This window comes from Antedon bifida, chromosome 6 (genome assembly GCF_963402885.1).
Source record: "Antedon bifida chromosome 6, ecAntBifi1.1, whole genome shotgun sequence".
Taxonomy (NCBI): Eukaryota; Metazoa; Echinodermata; class Crinoidea; order Comatulida; family Antedonidae; genus Antedon; species Antedon bifida.
In genome coordinates, this window is record NC_136231.1 from 3,586,291 (window position 1) to 3,605,722 (window position 19,432).

A 19,432-nucleotide genomic window follows, 5' to 3' on the forward strand; every position below is an offset into this window, starting at 1 on the left:
ATGAGCTGGAAACAAATTATCTCATTTTCTTACAATACCGGATGTTCAATTTAAATTAATTCAAAACTCATCTAAAATATGGACTTTTCAGCATTTAATGCGCTAATATTGCTATATAAGCCTATACAGGTATATATTTATTTTTTTTATTCATAAGATTCATAAGAAAAACACAGTCTTTCCTTAATATAGGCCATCTGAGTATAACCTCCTATATTATATAGCATTATTCAATGTAGGATCTTGGCAGATGCATTGTTGAGGTGTTAGGGTTGGAACATCAGGAAGTTATTGAGGTCACACCAGTGAGAAAAACTTATAGTACTACTGTAACCCTGCTTCCTGTTGATAACTACATACTAATTTAAGATACTTGTCTATTACCAAATACAATCACTAAATTAATTCAAGATAAAAACTACAAACTGGTTGAAATTTTAATATTTTACGTTTACAACAATCAGCTAAATACAGATTTGTCTCAATATTTAGTTTTAGTTAATGTTCATCATCTTATGGTGTTATGTCGAAAAAATGGGGTTGACATTTGAACATTTCTTTTTTGACAAAAACAATCCCTGTGCTATACTAATGAAATTTTTCCAAAAATCAACTAAATAAAGATGTTATTAAATTTGGACGTGTATTTTTGTGAAAATGCCTGTATTATTAGTACACAGTTTTTTGGCAAAATCACCAAATATATGTGCACGTATAGTGCCATATAATCATCTTATAGTGTCATGGGACCACTGTCGAAAAATAAAAAGGTCGAAATTTGGTCATTTTTCGAGAAAATTCCTGTACTATAGTACAGGGATGCAAAATCACCCAAATTTCGACCTTTTTGAAATCCAATGAATATCCACCAATATTGCTATATGTGCACGTATAGTACCATATCATCATCTTATAGTGTCATGGGACCACTTTATGTCGAAAAATAAAAAGGTCGAAAATTGGTCATTTTTCATTCAAGGATTTTTTGCAAAATCACCAAAATTTGAACCTTTTTGAAATCCAATTAATATGCACTAATATTGCTATATGTGCACGTATAGTACCATATCATCATCTTATAGTGTCATGAGACCACTTTATGTCGAAAAATAAAATGGTTGAAATTTGGTCATTTTTTGAGAAAATCCCTGTACTATAGTACAGAGATATCACCAAAATTTGGACCTTTTTTAAATCCAATTAATATGCACCAATATTGCTATATGTGCACGTATAGTGCCATATCATCATCTTATAGTGTCATGGGACCACTTTATTTCGAAAAATAAAAAGGTCGAAATTTGTTCATTTTTCGAGAAAATCACTGTGCTATAGTACAGGGATTTTCCCAAAAAAACTTTTCAAAGTTCTATTATAATGTGATAGTACTGTTATATGTGGACATATATTGGGTTATCTTATGGAGTTGTTGGACCAATTTATGTCGATAAGATAGGTGTGGTCGATATTTTACCATTTTTTACAAATACCAAAAAAAACAACAAATTATTGAATTTTGAAAAGTTGATAGTTTGGCCATTTTTTGGAAAAACTGGCAAATATCGACCACTTATTTATTTCCAAACCTGGTTTCTATGACTCTATAGATAATGATACAGTATATGTGCACAAATAAGACAATATTATTGCATATTGAATTTTGAAAAGTTTATATTTTGGCTATTTTTTGTCTCCCAACTAGAGAAAAATAGCTTGCAGAGAGAAATCTTCTTCAGACAGACAGGCAAGAGTAGTAGTATGCCTACTGTTTGTAGTATTCATTCAATAGCAGCTGGTTTCTCATGTGACCTTGATTTCCTGACCATTACTTCCTATTCTTTATAGTTCTAAAATGTTAATTTTCATTTCCCGGGTTAGTGATATAATAGTATTTCTATGATTTTTAATTAGATCATGGAGGTATATATTTATTTATTATTTATTCGATATGTCACTTCTGGTTTTTATTAAAATGTTAGATTTTATTGATGCAGAGCAAAACTGTTTTTCTGTTTCTTCATCTGTCATTGTTGGAAATAAGGATTAAAGTATGTACTTTTATTCATGGGAAATTTACATGTTCACCTGCAGTAGGTGTATAGTCAAATGACCCATAAAATACACACAGTTTGAACATGTCCTTTCTTTATCCTAGCCAACTGCAGAGACACTCTTAGTACATGGACACTTTCTCATGAAAATGGTAGGGGTGTCCATTTAATGGACATTGGAGTCCAGAAGGTTTTCCTCAAAGAGTTTTAATAGGGGATCTTCTGACTATTTCAGGCTTGTAATTTCACAATTCAAACTTGGATGTGTGTTCATTTATAGTAGTACTTTTTTTGTAGGTTGTTGTCAGAGGTTAGATCTAGTTCAGCGGTCTTCAAAGGTCAATTTGATATCTTTGGGGTAATAATGAAATAGATTAATCCATTAAATTAATTAAAACCAATGGCCAAAGGATGTTTGGTTCGAATCTAGGTCTATGTATCTCGGCCATCTAGACTCCCTATCCCATAAGAGATAGTTGTTTTTCCCATTGGTGTTAATTGCATAATTATACAGACCATTTCATTAGACTCTATTCACACTTGGAAGTGGGAATAGCAATGCTTTCAGGAACTAAATTCCTATAGAACAAAATATACAAATAAGAGATATCCCTGAGGTTGCTGGCAGCACACAAGTTTAATGGAATCGCACTGAAGGAATATGGTAGGCTTCCTCAAGGACAAGATTTTAATATTCTCTGATAAAGCTATGCATATAAGATAATAATAATTTATTTGGAACCTACACTTTTGAAACAGTGGCACACTTCTTGAATGAAAGTGCATCCAGAGTAAGTAAAATAAAAGAATGTCACAACTTCTAATAGTTACTAAATACACCAATAATATATACTTATTTATTTATTTTGTTTTTTCAAAAAATCCCAAGGGATAAGTAAAATTTGTACATACATTTAAAAATACAAAGAATAAAATGTTAAAAAGGTAATAAATAAATTGTTAGTTTATATAACCAAAAATAAACAAGTAATGAATAACTGATTATATCCTTTTAAAATCCAATGATACAAAAATATTGCACACACTATACATATTATATTTAACATTTAAATAAATAGATATAGGCCGAATAATACTAAACAAAATGGCATATTAAATGTATAACATAATTATATTTCAAGTATTTGTACACAAATTTAATTTGGCTTAAAATACTTACATAAGACAAATCATTAAATAGCTTGATCATATGTAATATTCTGTGTTTCAATATCTAAATCGCAAGAAAATTCATAATTACTGAAGATGTTCTGAAGTGGAATGAATGATTGATTTGACTGGGATGACGTTTATAGACGTAAAGTAGCTTGACAACCTGTATGGGTCAGCGTGATAGGAATTAAGAGTTCTTTTGAACAAAGCATATAAACAATTAAATGAAGAAGGGAAATTGGAGATAATGAGGATACACACTCATTAACTGTAGTCTGTTGCCTTGTTACATGGTGAGTTACTAGACAGATCTAGCCATAGAAATGTTATTATCTGCTTAGCTATTGTTTTCAATCAACCATTATAGATTAAATGTTGATGGTAAGACAAAGCTTATTGTATGAATTCCTAGCACAGTAGACAAAAATAAAGAAAACATATTTTGTTCTACACTGATCATAACTACAACGTTGATATTTACTGTAGTAAACTCAATAAGAGAATTCAATAACAAAAAACTCAACCCTACAGTTATTTGTTTTTCATTTCTAGGGGAAAATGTTTTCCTGTTTTGAAAAAATGTTTAATAAATTAAATGTACCGAGAAAACTTCCTCTTCTGTGGTCCTTTCAATAAGTTAAAGCATTCTATTATATATTACACAAACAGATTTATAATATCATATTTTTGTATACAAAACCTTTTTTCATCATTTGTAGCATATACAGTATTAAAATGAATGGTTTCTTGAAAATTTGTATGGTGAAGACAAGTGCTATACACAATTCAACTACTTATAAAAAAGTTCTTAGAAGTTAGTAATCAACCAATCACCTTTTAGACACCTTTTGTTTCTCTCCTCCTGCCTTGTTATTCGTTCTTTCTCTAGAATTTGACGTTCATCGAAACATTTTCTCAGCTCTTTACTGATCCAATATGTGGTATAATTGTTTAATGATGTTAACGTCATTATGAAAGAAAAAAAAACCAAAAAGAATAGACATTTATTTGACATTGTATTCCACTTATGATTGTTTAGTAAAGGATATCACAAACTTATAGATAACTTGTCGCAATCCATATGTATTAATTTAGTATTACTAGGTAATGAAGTTCGATAGTAATTTAACCATACTTATTGAAATATAAGACTCACACACTAGAGGCGGATCCAGTAGGGTAGCACCCCTCCCCAATTTCGACAGTTAAATTGACAATAGGAACTACTTTTTGATACCTATTTTTGTTTTACAATTAATATTATTATGTTACATTCCTCTATTTGACCAATCCTGGATCCGCTCCGGCAAAGTATAACAAGCCAGTATATACCTGAAAATAGGTCATTCTACATTAACATAAGTGAAATTTTGATGTAGCATCATATCCTTCTTCATCTGGTATATTGCATTTAAGATTACAAAAGTTTGGCCTAACACACCATTTTGTATCAGATATACTCCAAAGGGCTACACGAGGGTGTCTTATACCATTGTCATTATGATTATGTCCCACACAATATTTTATATACATAAATATCAATATGAACTTTTATTTCCAAATGTACATGACTTATATTTGATGGATGGTATAATCTAGGTCACATTTTCATACATTAAAATATTCAGTATTCTAGAAATAAAAATACATGTCCATCGCTCATTCTGGAGTGCCAGTTGTACCACTTTGTACAAACTAGCGCAAAAAAAAAAAATGCGTTATAATTACAAAGTCATTTCTTACTAAGAAATTAAATCGACCTTGAATAAGTAATTTACATACAATGAGAGAATATATCAATTAAAACAATGTCGTCCTTATTTTGTATTTACATAGCTACAAGAAAAAATGGCATACAGCGGGTATTATTTCCTTTGTTTTTTTAATGTGATATCCGTTAATATTCACACAGAATATTTATTTCCTACTACAAAATGCAGAGGTGAGAGGGTAAAAGAATTACAGAGGATATAAAATGTAAAGTCATCAATTCAGATCACAGAAATGTATGACGTTCCTATATTACAATAAAATTGTATAATTACAATACATTAGAACTTCTTCCAAGACCCAACAAAGTGTCTTCTTAATAGGGGGTATTCCTTGCATAAGGGTTGGCCATAGTGTTCGTTCGTTTCACAGGAGAGTGTCCCTTAAAAAGCTATATATGGCCCAATCCCATCATGACAGACGATAATGTCCAAAATATTATTTAACTAAGCTAAGTATTTCTCTGCTACGGATGAGTTCTGTTGGGTTTATTCATTTGTTAAAATATTTGTATACAGAATTTTATAAGGATCTGCAATTAGGTTTTTAACTACTCTGTTGGAGACGAATACTGCGAAGCCTTTCACATTCAGCAACATATGCATTGGTAGATAATTGGTGACCAGTTACCAATTTAGAACGCCAGGAGAGTGTCCCTTAAAAAGGGTGTCCCCTAAATAGAGATGTCCCATAGGAGGGATTCTACTATATATATGGAAAAGAAAGAGCAACTTTATAAATGTCCTGCAAGGGAATCTAGTTTTTGCTGCTATTAATTACTATTTTAAGTGAATTTAATTATAATACAAATAAGATTGCATTAGATCTTGATATCCTTGATAAACCTTGTAACTACCTACCGTACCTCACTTGATTGACAGTTATGTCTGCATATTGTTTTATGTTAATCCTTCTGATCTATTTTCCTTTTACATGAATCAGCAAAACTTGTTTGCTATTTTGTCTACAAAAAAAAACAAATTATAAGCCATGGTGTGGAACAAATAAATTGCCAACCGGTACACAGAGTCAGTTTCAAATGTTTAAGTTGTCAGGAGAATGTTAAACATGTCTAATATTGTACGCAATGAACACCAATGTCACATCAGATTGTGTCGTACAATGTAATGTTAGTTAGGTTTAAGAAAATTTAAAAGAATCCAGTCAAAATCTTGAAACAAAAGTATTCATCTTATAGGTATGGTATTGGAGCATTCTGGATTTACCCATGGGGAACCTTATACTATAAAACCTTTCAAAAATGTATTTAAGATTGTAGTACGGTATTCCGTCATTATTATTTCAAACCTTTTATTTATTAAAAAATCTCTTTGTCATCTTTATAGTTTTTTTATTGTTTCGCTTGTAAATGTGTACGGAAATTGAAAATACCACAGATTCCAAAAAAATATTTGTAATAATCAAATAATTGTTTTGAATGATTCCCATTAAAACATGGAATACAAGGTTTTGCTTCTTTATATATTCTAGGAAATTATTCTGGTTGTGGTTTTGAAACCTCATATTATGTAGGATCAAACAATATATTTTTGTGCATGTCATCAGAAAAAATAGATTTTTATTTGTATTTGATTGGCAACTAAAAACATCAACTTTGTTTGCACGATACCATGACAACATATTCAGTACAAAAACTAAATCTAAATTTCAGCAAAAAGTGGAAATATAGGAAGGAATAGCAAAGATTTTGTAAAAAAATAATATATTTAATATTCAAAATTATTCATAATTAACTATATTTTCCATAAACCATATTTGTTAAAATAATTGTTCAGTAGAAAACTCCTTAATGTATGTTATTTCAGCCCAAATACTGGTACAGCACCTCAATTGTATGGTTTGTGTTATTGGAATTTACTCGACAGAAGACAATGCACTTTTCAATAAATATTAAAAAAAATTGAAGTAAAGGGTGTGCTAAGGAAGAGGTAATTTCCTGGCATGTTAAGACAAAGGAAAGTAAGCTTTTCCTGTACACAAAACTAAACCTTACCAACCAAAATGGCCGCCATCAAATACGATGCATCTGTCAAGATAAAACACATGTGAAACACATTTATAAATCAATGAATTGGTAAGTATAATTTCCAGAAGAATTATTCGCTTAGAATTCAAGATGAGTTTCAAATAGATATTAACCCATTTTTCCTGACACTTGACTGTAAATAGTTTGATTGTGGTTTCATTTACAGAGGCAGAAATCTGGGGCAAGTCTAACTAGCTCGTCTGTAAGAAATTCATTTACTTCTTTCTGAACCTATTAATGATTTGTTAAATCTTCAATTTGTTTTCATTTTGAATTAGAAATGAAGACGACTAGAATGAAAATCAGTTATTTTGTGTTTGTTGAAAATTGTAGATAGTAAAGGAGGATATGATTGTACTAATGCTCGTTAGCATAAAGGACAAACCCACAATAGATTGCTTACGTGAGTGCTGTTCTAATATCATCTGAAATGAATAGTTCATATCTGGTGTTCCTTATTTTTTTCCTTAAAATCACTGGGACTGCTTAGCCATAGAACACGACCCAATAAAAATCATTATTTACAATTAACATATTAGAAATAAAAATAAGATGTATTTATTTCTAAAAGTGCCTGATTTAAAGAAACTGATTTAAAAAAAAACTACTGTTTTTTAATATTTTATTTAATAACAAATTTTATTTTAGATTCAGATTGTTTCAAAGTGTATATTTATAAAAACCCTTTTCTAAGTAAATTTGATATGAGAAAAGCATACAGTTTACCAGCAATTGTACAACAGTTATTATTTATTATTATCATAAAAACTTTAACGTGACACGATATTTTTTTTTCATTATGTAATATGGGGTTTTATTATATACAGCCATCTCTGTATTGAATCTTGGAAAATATATAATATAATATTATACATATAGACCGTTTGACTGGATAAAAATTAATAAAATCAACAGTGGTATAAACTAATGAATTGTGAATAAATAAATTTTTAACTTGTACTAATATTATCTATTCTTTAAAAAAATATGTTTTAATTTGGAAATAATCTTAAAATCTATCATAATCTAATTTAATCTAGTGGAATTTAACATTATCCCATTGTTTCAATTTCCTCTGATTTACCTTCTCTCCCGGGATGGCGATTGGCACCGGTTAAAAAGCTTTTAAAATCTGTTCACTAAATGATACTAAATGACATTTTTATTATTAGTATTATTTGTAATTGTAAAATTGCATGTGTTTTTATATATTAACTAGTGGCCAGAATTCACTCAATTTGACATAAAGTATTTAAAGCAGGAAGATAGGAGACAAGAACAGTAAACAACTTTATTTTGAGCATGACTAGATGTGATGATAAGGTAGATCATTATTATATGTCACTTTTTTAATTTGTCAACTCATGATAGTAAATGTTAAATAGAAAGTCTCCTTTGCCGGGACATTCTGTTCCGGGGGTACCAGTACGGATGACACTTTCCTGACAATACATGTTTTAATGGCCAACTCCTATTTTAGTGTGAATGGATGGGGGCATACCTCCATTAAGGGGACACTTTGGTGCTGATGTTTCCTTTGAGGTTTTACTAAATGTATACAAATAATTTTATGCAAACTTGTATGAAAATGAAAAATAAACTCTATGATATATATATATAGAAACTGAAAACAAATTATAAAGCAAAAAACAATAAACCCTTAAAGATAACAGAAAATAAAGTGATTGCATGCTTGATTGCACAGAATTCTTGACTGCATAGCACGCAATGTCTATAAATAATATTTGGGTACGTTTCCTTACATAACACAATTTAACACAACTACCAATTACTTACTGATCTAATTTCCGGTTTTAAATAAAAATTAAAATTGTTACTTGCACAATCTTTGAACATTTTCTAACCTTTCCTTTCATGTTGTACCTACAGTTTGTGTCTATAATAGCAGAAAGTGAAATAACATAGAGTGGATAGGTTGCTGGCGCTTTCAAACTATTATTATTATTTCGTCAATATTAATTCAGAATTGTTACTGGGTAGTTCAAAAATTGTCTATTTATGTCATAATTTAAACAATCAATAATAAACATTGTTATTTGGTTTGTTACGTGCCATGGAGAACATCCTACTTCCATTGGCGCAAGTCTTATCTAATTTCTTGTTATTGTCTTCTTCCCCGGTATTAATAATCCACAAAGGCTCATTTACATATCTTTGCTAGTACCACTTAATTAATTATTTCATAGTATTATATCGTTCCTTTGTTTGGTATTGTTCTTCAGAATTAACTGTATTCATTAAAGTCATCTCTTAATTTAAACTGCAATCAACTGATTAGTGATTTGTTTTTGATTACAAACAAACCAGAATAAAGCGAATACTTAGATTAAGTAGATTAAAAAAAGAAAGGATCATAGTTCATTTAAACATTGGCTTGACTTATAACAGTAGAATTAGTTATGTAATGACCTATTTTTTAAAAGTATGATCATGATATATGTTGTACTATGGAAGGTTAATTGTGGGATTAAACAGAAAGGAAATACAAAGGGCATCCATGGTTGATTAAACATCAAGATACAAGGGTCAATCAGTGGTAAAAGGGGGAGACTAGAGGTAAGGAGGGGGTGATGGAGGTACAAGGGTCAATCAGGTAAAGGGGGAGACTAGAGGTAAGGAGGGGGTGACGGAGATACAAGGGTCAATCAGGTAAAGTGGGAGGTAAGAGGTAAGGAGGGGTGGCAGAGATACAAGGGTCAATCAGGTAAAGTGGGAGGTGAGAGGTAAAGAGAGGTGGCAGAGATACAAGGGCCAATCAGGTAAAGTGGGATGTGAGAGGTAATGAGGGGTGGTGGAGATACAAGGGTCAATCAGTGGTAAAGGGGGAGGCAAGAGGTAAGGAGGGGGTGACGGAGATACAAGGGTCAATCAGGTAAAGTGGGAGGTGAGAGGTAAGGAGGGGTGGCAAAGATACAAGGGTCAATCAGGTAAAGGGGGAGGCTGGAGGTAAGGAGGGGATGATGGAGATACAAGGGTTAATCAGATAAAGGGGGAGGCTAGAGGTAAGGAGGGGGTGATGGAGATACAAGGGTCAATCAGGTAAAGTGGGAGGAAAGAGGTAAGGAGGGGGTGATGGAGATACAAGGGTCAATCAGGTAAAGTGGGAGGTGAGAGGTAAGGAGGGGGTGATGGAGATACAAGGGTCAATCAGTGGTAAAGGGGGAGGCTAGAGGTAAGGAGGGGTGATGGAGATACAAGGGTCAATCAGTGGTAAAGTGAGAGGCTAGAGGTAAGGAGGGGGTGATGGATATACAAGGGTCAATCAGGTAAAGTGGGAGGCAAGAGGTAAGGAGGGGTGACGGAGATACAAGGGTCAATCAGTGATAAAGTGGGGGCTAGAGGTAAGGAGGGGTGACGGAGATACAAGGGTCAATCAGTGGTAAAGTGGGAGGCAAGAGGTAAGGGTCTTGATCTTAACTCAGTTCTATACAGGCTTATTCCAGAACACAGCTACATAAAAATATTTAATTGGAATCTACATAAAAAAATAAAATATTTAGAAATTTACATAAGTAGTAACATTCCCAAATTAAAACATAATTTTTTTACAACTGAGAGAAAAATTAAATTAAAACAAAATGTTAAAAACTGGACATTTAACCAAATTCAACATTCCCAATTTAAAAAAAAGATAGTGAGTAATTAATATGATTGTAAAGCACAATATTGTCCTTTTCACAATTTCAAAAACAGTAATCTGTGTTCACAAAAACCTTTTTCAAATATCGCTCTCAATCTCGTTTTCCACTAGTGTGCTTGCAAGCAAAGCATTTACCTGCAACCTTTATTTGCACTGCACATTAAAAGAATCCTTAAGTCAATGGCAATGCTCTTTCACTACTAATTATTATTCACTAATTATTTCGTTCAATTTATAATTAATTAGAATGTTGTATATAGATTGCGTAGGAGTGAAACAGCAACATAATAAAATATTCAATATCCAGTAGCATTTGGGCTTGAGTGGTTCAAGCAAATATCTGAAATACCTACCAACTAACAAATTACGCAATATTACTCAACAGCTTCATTATTTGTCCATGTACTTGGATAATTAGACATTTTGTTAGTTAAAGTTGCAACTAATGAGCAATTTCACCAGTAATTAACAAGTTGTTTATGTCCTCTTTGTACGTCTGTGAATTTTATAATGTACATATTGAGTTGTATTTTGCAGACTTTGTTTTCAATGTATGTGGTCTATGAATTTGAAGGAAAAAAGAAAACTGCTTTTGTAGAGAAATTAAATATGTGTGAAATAGGAAGGATGAGACAATCTGCAATTAGTGGAAAGTTATGTTGCTGTGAATCAAACTCAAATCACCAGCGTCATGATATAAAATACAAAAAAAAAATCACTTTTAATAAAGAAATGAGAAAAATCACATTTTATTCAGTCAAACTGTTTTCCATAATTCCATATTTTCTTGATTGATTTATTCATTTTTTTCTTTCTTTAAACTGAAATACACACAAAGTTATATGGTTAGGACATCTGCATATGAAGCAGAAGGTTCTGGGTTCGAATATCGGTTGGGACGACTTTTTCTCATTATCACAGATTTCCTCATCTTTATTGTTTCCAATTAATTAATTAAATTTCAGTATATCACCTATATGTTCTGTGCCTGTTGTGTATATAATATATATATATATCCAATCCGCAGACAGTACTGTTTCGATCTTATTAGATCTCGTCAGTGCAGCTCAGGTATCGAAATAAAAATGTACCGCAGAACTAGCATGTTTCCTAAAGTGAAGATTTGACATTATTATATTATTATTATGAATTTCTGATTTCATGTAGTAGAGAATTCCATAGTTTTGTTGGTCTATAGATGAAAGTTCTTTTACCTTGAGAGTTATTCCATTATGAGAGTACATTTATTATGGTTATCTACATTAAATTGAAATGCTGTTGTTAAATATGTTTTTGAAATATTTCTTTTAAACATTTAAATTATAATTGTAAGTCTAGTCATATTTGTGACCTAATTTTAGGAACAAAGACTGTATAAGACTAAAAGTGAAACATCATAAAACTTCTTATGCAAAACTAAAAACCAGTTTCATACTATAATACGAATAAATTTCAAACAAAGATAAACACGAGATTTAGAAGGTAAATAAGGTTTTATAATTCTTTGTAGACTTTTGTTCCCCAAGAGTATTTTAAATACTGAGTATAATTCCATTCCTTATTAAGGCAGGGGTAAAGGGAAAACGGTGTTTTTGTTCTATCCTATCAAAATGTTGTACATTCAACAGAATGATCTCGGAACTGTACAATGTTTAATGTGGTCTACATATATATAGTCCAGTTTGCCATGGTGTCATATTGGCAATATGCATTGTGTACACAAATATATTAATTAAAAGGGACTCAAAATCTAGAGGTGTGGGTTCAAGCTCCGGTTTGGTCACTTCAGTACTGAGTCCTTGGGCAAGATTCTTCATATCCACCTTGTTCCTCCTCACCCAGGTGACAAAAATGTATATCGATATTGAAAAGTAGTAGGAAGGTAATTTAGAATTATTTGTGAGGGAAGGAGGGATACCACCCACAAACATATATACCATACAGTGGGTCTTGCCCAAATGCTACATGAAATGGAGATGGGCAACAAGGCTGTTATAGCAAATAAGCTACCAAGAGACAACAGACAACACAGGTAGTAGAATGAACTTTAACCTTATACCGATACATTTATTAAGATCTTTTTCAAGAACTAAGACTATTCAAGTAAGTCAATAACTTAAAACAGAAACTATTCCAGTTGTTAGAACTCTGGTTGCTAAGACTAATTGAATCATTTCCCCTCAAAGGAAAGATGCTCTTTAATTGCTTCCCGAAAAAAACGAAGGACGAAGTCAGTCGAAAAGTACTGACAGTGCTAGAGCATTGTTCCAGTAAGTGACAGTTTGATTCGGTATCCTTTTTAGATTATTTATAGCGGTAACGGATTGACTTATCGTGTTGTAATCGTAACAATCACGCCTCTCGTTGTTGAGATGCAAACAGGATGTTATCGCAAAAATGAAACAAGGAACATCTTGTGTTCACAATTTATGGCACTTATTTACTCCATCTTGGTCATTTATTTTGTAATAAAATACTAGGCTAAAATCTCTCATTTTATTTCTGCCTGCATTTCAGAAAAGGCCTTGATATGATATGATACCACCAGCAGAATTAATTTAGACATTAAAAATGTTTAAGGGGCATTTGTATATTTCATGAAAAATTTTACAATTTTGAATAAATTAAGTTTTCTTAGCATTTCTTAGCGATTATTTTTTTTATGTAGATTTTGTAATTTTCAAATATGAAAACAGTTAAACAATCTGAATACGTCTTTTAACTATCATATTTATATTTTTTTCTATATTTATTAAATTCATTTATTATTTACTTAACTAAGATTAAACAAGAAGATTATGGCCAATTTATGTACATAATTTACAATATTAACTCAAAAGTCTTCTTAAAATTTCATAATTTTCTATATTATATTTTAATTTTCAGCAAATTACCCTTTAAGACCATTCATATATCCTTTTACTAAATACTGGTTGTCCTTGCGTAACTGCTAAGACAATACTAATTGCAGTAGATACGGTATATCAATAAAGTTGTAAAAATACTGTTTTTGTTGAACTATAGACAGTTAAAAATTTGTTTATTTCCTTATATAAATATATAGTTTTAATGGCCCTCACATGATGGCTGTTAAAACAATACTGAAACTGTCTTGTCATCATTACACCGAGAGTGATAGTTTTTTTTTTCTCATCAGATTCCCACAATCAAGAAAAGTTTCACAAATTTCTATGAACTTTAAAAGGGATCCACTTGAAAAGTTACATATGCAAAAGAATTTGATAGTATTGTGCCATGTAAATAGGGATCAGCTTTGAAATAAAAACGAGGATATAATCTTGCGCCATTTTATGCAACTGTCTATACTTCGTAATTTTTTAATAACTTCCAACACCCGCCCTTCAATAGGAAACAAGTGACCCATTTCAATTCATTACTTTGATCCTTACACTTTTTAATAGTCCTGAGAAAGTTTTGAAAAGCGGTTTTTGGAAAGGATATAGATTTAGTAATAAGTAAGAAGTCACTTCTCAATTCCTAAAAGGGAAGGCAAAATGTAGGAAATTGTTGCAAGTTTGAGGACAATAATATCATATTTATGTTACTATATGACATAGCTTAGCATTTATTGAAAAGTTGGGTCAACTTATGCCAAATAGTGCGGTGGTTGAATATGCACTACTAAACAATTTTGGAAGAGGTGATAAATATTTTTTTTTAGAATTTAAACAACCAACATTAAACGGATGGGACATTTTAGTACAGTGTGATTAAAATTATTCTTATAAATGGATAATAATATAATAATTCAACATTTTTTAGTTTCTATCAATTGGATTGGCGTATATATGTTATTATATAAGAACATATAGTAGATGAAAGTAAAGGTAACAAAAACAAAATACTAAAGCCTAGGAACATATGATATACTATTCTGTTTTTTTATACACTTACAAAATGATTATAAAGCCTATTTTAAACTATGAATTTGTCTTATAAATGGATGGGTGTATATATGTATGTAAGAACATATAGTAGATAAAAGTAAAAGTAAAGAAAAACCTTATTGGGACCATGTGGCATATTGTTTTTCGTTGCTTCAATGCCATAACAAAGCCTTATTAAAAGTAATGATGCCCTGAAAAAGGTTTTATGGACATGAAAAACTATTAGTACTGAACACATAACAATATAACACTTTCTGCTTTTTTCATTTTTCATAGTTAAATAAATTCATTAGAAATTAAATATACTGTATATTTAATAGGAAGAAAAATAGGTAAAAAGCATTTTACAGATTTAAAACAATTTTTGGAAACTATGACCCAAAGATGCAAATTATATGGTTTACGTATATCATTAAACTTTACTGTTTATTATACTCACACTTTGATGCTATGAAGAAAAGCATTTAAATTTTATTTAGTGCTGCACTACCATCATATCTGTTTAGCATATTGTTTATTGTTTCAATTGTTATTTTTTAATGGTAGCATAAACAGAGATATTTATCTATAAGAAGTTTCAAATATGGTATTTTTAATAAACATTCAGTTATCATGATAATGTAATATGATATAATATGTATATAGAGCATAAATAAGATGCAATTTTTAATAATACTGTTGAATTATTACCTTATTAATTGTAAGTCTCATAAAATAGTATAGTATGGTTTTTGACAGGATTCACCCATTAATTAATTACCAGATCACTTGTATGAATTATTTATGAGATTCTCCAAAATGTTAATGTTAATAATAGCAATTTTGTATGAGCCATTGGTCTGTGTCACAACAGCGTTGTCCACTCACAACCCCACCCTACCCTACCCCAAAATACAGGTGTAACCGCAATAGAATTTGCTGGATCAAGAATGCTAACAATAATAATGTTTCAAACTCCAGTTTAAATTAGTGTCCTATTTGATAAAGCATATCCCACATAACAATTACTCAACCCCCAGTTTGAATTAGTGCCCAGTTTGATCAACCATTCCTACACTTCTTCATCCCTACACAACACCTCTTCATCCCTACACTTCTCCATCCCCCAGTTTGAATTAGTGCCCAGTTTGATCAACCATCCCTACACTTTTTCATCCCTACACTACACCTCTTCATCCCTACACTTCTTCATCCCTACACAACACCTCTCCATCCTCCAGTTTGAATTAGTGCCCAGTTTGATCAACCATTCCTACACTTCTTCATCCCTACACAATACCTCTTCATCCCTACACTTCTTCATCCCTACACAACACCTCTCCATCCTCCAGTTTGAATTAGTGCCCAGTTTGATCAACCATTCCTATACTTCTTCATCCCTACACAACACCTCTTCATCGCTACACTTCTTCATCCCTACACAACACCTCTCCATCCTCCAGTTTGAATTAGTGCCCAGTTTGATCAACCATTCCTACACTTCTTCATCCCTACACAACACCTCTCCATCCTCCAGTTTTAAATTAGTGCCCAGTTTGATCAACCATCCCTACCCTCACTCATTCACACCTTCATTTTACTCATATGCTATCTTAACTGTCATTTTCTCATGTGCGGTAAGTTTAGACTTAGTCATCAATGTCTTTCTGACGGTTACTGTCTTTCATCATTCTACTCATCCTCATTTTCTGTATCATTTCACTTCAATAGTAATGTTGACAAGCATCTACTGATAGTTGCAATCTTTCATTCCTGATTTTAATGGACTTCTAAAAAAAACAGCATTCGCATCATGGAGGCAATAATTGTTTAAATGTAAAAGTGTAAAACTTGCCATTATACTGATTACATTCAAAAACATTTAATTGAAAAGTATTCTATTTTGTTTTTTACAGATTGATAATGATTGACAGAAGGCAGAGACAGTGGACAGGAATTCATTGGAGTTTACTTGAATTCATTGGAGTTTACTTGAATCATAGTACCAAGTTGACAAAAGTCCAATTTGAGTTGAACACAGTGCTAGTGGTCCAATGGTAGAGTGCCCACATTTCAACAGAAAGCCTGAGGTCAAATTTCATAGACATAATGACAGAATCATTCTCATCAGCTCTTTTATAGGCTTTATCTTCATTTACATCATAAAAATACATCATTATTTCATTTATTGTTTTTTGATTGGTTATTTGTTTTATTGATTGATTTGTATTGATTAATTAAACGATTGAATGGTCAGTTGTTTGGCAAATTGACTTGACCAAATATATACATAATTATGAATGTTGATTTTTTATTATTTATGATTAGTGTATGCTCTGTGTATTTTGTGGACGTTAACGAATCTAATTTGAATTTCAAAATGTATTAATTATTTAATTAGAAGGATGAGTTAGTTAAGAAATATGCTTGGTTAAGCATGAATTTCTCATAATACTGTAATTTATCTTCCTTTAAAGCGATGACAAAAACAAAGATGACTTGATGTTTACTTGGTAATTGTGACCTTTGACATAATTACAGATATACATTATGTGAGTTCCTGGCTGAGTAACGTTTTTCTTACTTCATTTGATTTATTATGTAAAATCTGGTAGTGAGAAATTGATATTTTTTTGGAAAGCAATTTTATTAAAATTACTTAAAAGCTTTCACAGTCATACAATTTTGCAAAATGGTAAGAATTTTGGACGTTATTATTATTCAAAAATATTAATATGAAAAGCAAAATTGAACGACTGACTTATAAGTTTTGGTAGTAGCTATGAAAATGAACAATAATAACGGTTGTCTTTAGTGCCTAATACAATTTTTTCTAGAAGCAGACAGCAAAAATGCTGAAAGAAACCCTGGAATATACTAAAAGCAACCAATAAATTATGACATCATGATGAAGTTGACGCAGAGGAGCATTTTTTTCACTGAATTGTTCTCCAAATGAGAGCTTGTCAGAACAAAACTTTAAGTTTAAATGAAAAAGGCATCCAACAAAAGTCAAATTTAAAGTTAAACATAAAACAGATCAAATTAGTTAGCAATAAAAGGACAAAAGTAGTTTGTAAAAGATCTTTGATAAAAATAATCAAATGACGGTGTTCAGAATATAAAAATAGCTCTAAATCATCTATGCCTTTCTCATATTATTAATTTTACTCGTATAGGCTTAAAAATTACAATAATTTTAAGATTTTTTTTATAAAACCAACATTATCATTATTACTATTAAAGTGTATTTCGGTTTTTTTCACAGGAAAGTTTTTTGAATAAAAAAAAATTGTAATTCAAATAAAGCTTTCAACAGAATTTTATGATTTAGCGTTTAGCTTCAATTTTCATGCATTGCACATATCCGAAGAATCAATCAGAAACTAATTTTCCCAACATGCCATAAACTTCATCTTTTTCCAATCGAAATTCAAATAGCAAATACATCGAGTCAAAATCGTTCTTAACGAGTCGCTTTCGGATATAAAAACCAACACCAACTTAATTCAACTGATTGGATATAACACATTAAAATTGCATTGGACACAAAACTATTAATTAACAAAATGATAAATTGAAATTGAATTATCCAAAGGAAAGAAATTCATATACAGTAAACCAATGCCGGCCATTCAAAATACTTTTAGTGACTGAGCGTTATACAGTGTGGCATTTTTATAAAATACCATCAGCACGTTGTACTGACTCAGACGATATACATTTGTTTTTATATATTGAATGCACTGGCACAAAAGGTGTGAATGAACCCTATGTTGCATTAGAAACAAAGTCATAGGTATACTTGCTTGGGATTATCCAGTAGAAAAAGATCACATTTAGTTGGTAGATGCAGGGAGATTTACATCTCCCTGGTAGATACATATAAAGATGGGAAAGGGAGAATAATTTTATCCTCGATTTAAATTTCACCTCCTTTAAATAATCCCTGGTGACACTCAGAGAGAAACGAGGAACCTTCTAAAGTTGAGCTATTGACAATAATCACAATTAAGCATGTAGGGAATTCATAGGGTCATTTATGGAGTTGGATAGGCAAGCGGTTAGGACACTTGGCTCTCATACAGAGAGACCTAGGTTCAATTCCCAACAACTCCCAGTCTACTCAGCTGTAAATGAGTACCTGGTTGAAAATACTAGGGAGGATAACGCGGTGTGGAAAAGAACTGGCCACCCTACCACATAATGCAGAGGCTTAGTAAAATTAGTTCCTAACAGCTAATTACCCTACGTTCAGGAATGATTACAGGACTTACCTGACATAGGGTCGTACAAAAAATAATTGAAGCATAAAACTGTACTTTCTTTGAAAATGTAAAAGCTTAATGTATAAATGTTGATTATATAATGATGGGGATGTTTTACTTTATCATTTTAATTTAGATTTTTGATTATATTATTTGCATCTCCATCATCTCCAGCATTGTAATTTTTTCATTAATTTGCCTTTTGATTTTAAATATATACAATACTTACAAATTGATTTCTTAATACTTGTTTGGCCATATACAGTAAGTTTAAATTGATTCTGGCTATTGAGGGCAGTATTCACTTTGAATTTATAATTAGAAATATAAAAAAAGATTTGGATGGTAAAGTATATTACAAATGCCTGCCATAATACCATGAAGTATTAGTACAATAAAGAATTTATAAATATGGATTTTCCTCTGAGATACGATGTATTTTGACTACAATACGATTATTTTTTTTTGTTTACTAAAAAACATTAGAAATATTCTAAAAAATTAGATCCAAAATTCATTCATGTTTTTGGGGGACAATACATCTTTAAATCAAACTACAATATAAAATACATATA

The 19,432-nt window shown here is 31.1% G+C and overlaps 1 long non-coding RNA gene across 1 annotated transcript in view; it reads right to left on the reverse strand.

The window, feature by feature from the left end:
* Positions 1 to 3,145: 3,145 nt before the first annotated feature.
* LOC144844740 (uncharacterized) overlaps positions 3,146 to 19,432 on the reverse strand; it is a 62,710-nt gene continuing 46,423 nt past the window's right edge. The window contains exons 4-5 of the long non-coding RNA XR_013612462.1: positions 5,860 to 5,958; positions 3,146 to 4,150 (exon numbers count right to left, since the gene is read on the reverse strand). This is a non-coding gene — a long non-coding RNA (uncharacterized LOC144844740). The remainder of the gene's footprint in view (positions 4,151 to 5,859; positions 5,959 to 19,432) is intronic.